Source organism: Propithecus coquereli, unplaced genomic scaffold (genome assembly GCF_000956105.1).
Source record: "Propithecus coquereli isolate 6110/MARCELLA unplaced genomic scaffold, Pcoq_1.0 Scaffold67, whole genome shotgun sequence".
NCBI classification, from domain to species: Eukaryota; Metazoa; Chordata; class Mammalia; order Primates; family Indriidae; genus Propithecus; species Propithecus coquereli.
The window spans coordinates 6,740,258-6,742,039 of NW_012152729.1; positions in this window are offsets into that span (position 1 = coordinate 6,740,258).

Genomic DNA, 1,782 nt, shown 5'->3' on the forward strand with positions numbered 1-1,782 from the left:
TCAATACTTGGTATATAACAGACAATAGATAAGAGTTGAAAGAAAAACTAAATAAATGCCACATAAAAACAATCATTTCTTCCCTGTGTATCTGCAGACAGGAAGTACCTCCAGTTATGGGATAATTAGAACACCAAACTTTTTTTTTAAATCTTAAAATATAGATATTCTTACAATGATAATCACTTTTTTCTATCAGCCTAACTAGTAAATATAAGAACTTCTTTCTGTATTTGTTACAGATACCTTTATGTGGAGGAAGAAAGGTAGAAAGAAAGGAGGGAAGAAAGGAAGGAAGGGAGGGAGGGAAGGAAGGTTGATTATATATGTGTGTTTTCCTATTCAGTTGTCAAATCGTTAACCTGTTGGCTGCATTTATTTGTCATAGTCTGGCCCTAGGTAAGCCTGAGACTAGATTATTATGTAAGAATATATTTAACAATAAGAATTTCTCAAACGTCAGCTGTGTGTTATATTGGAGTTACTCAGTGTGTTATGTGTTCTCTTCTCTCCTATAGTTCTAGCCTTTTGTTAATTCATCAACAAATGTTTGTAGAGAACCCCTCTAAAAATATCTTTTTTCAGAGGCATAGATTTACCTCCTAAACTATAGAAATTGAGGGTTTTTATCATTTCACCATTGAACAATATTGTTACAGGAATTCTGGATCTGATATGTCATATTTAAGTAAAAGTAAATATAAATGAAACATGTATATATTTATTAATTTCAAGAATGTGTCCTGTAGAAAGGTATGAAGTTTGGGTCTTAGAAATAATGGAATAATTAATGGCTCTCTAATATATTTAAGTAAAAGTAAATATAAATGAAACATGTATATATTTATTAATTTCAAGAATGTGTCCTGTAGAAAGGTATGAAGTTTGGGTCTTGGAAATAATGGAATAATTAATGGCTCTCTAATTTATTCAATAGCAGATTTTTAATTATCAATTTATCTTGCTGCAACCTCTTATCAAACATCTTTTATATGTTCCTGCTACCTACCAGTCTTTTCCATTCTGATATCTCAAACTCAATGTGTCTAAAATGGAACTTACAACTTACATGCATTTCTTCAAAAATATCTTTTGGCTTTGACTTCTGAAATTTCCTTTATTGAATAACAACTTGTCCATATGACTCTGGAATCCTCTGGCATCCACATTTGAAAGGAAGAAGTAAAATTGTCTCTGTTTGCAGATGAAATGATCTTATATATAGAAAACCCTAAAGACTGGACCAAAAAACTGCTAGAACAAACAAATTCAGTAAAGTTGAAGAATAAAAAATTAACACACAAAAATTAGCTGTGCTGCTATATACTAACAACACACTATCTAAAAAGTAAATTAAGGAAATGATTTTATTTACAATAGCATAAACAAAAAATATAATACTTAGGAACAAGTTTAACCAAGGAAGTAAAAAATCTTTACGCTGAAAACTATAAAAGGTTGCTGAAAGATATTAAAGACACAAATAAGTGGAAAGATACTTTTATGCTCATGATTTGGAAGGCTTAATATTGTTAAAATGTCTATACTACCCCAAATAATCTACAGATTTGATGCAATCTCTATCAAAATTCCAATGACATTTTTCACAAAAATAGAAAAAGAATCTTAAAATTTATATGGAACCACAAAAGACCCAGAATAGACAAAGCAGTCTTGAACTAGAATAACAAAGCTGAAGGCATCACACTTTCTGATTTTAAATTATGTTACAAAACTTCAGTAATCAAAACAGCATAATATGAGAATAAAAAGAGATAAATG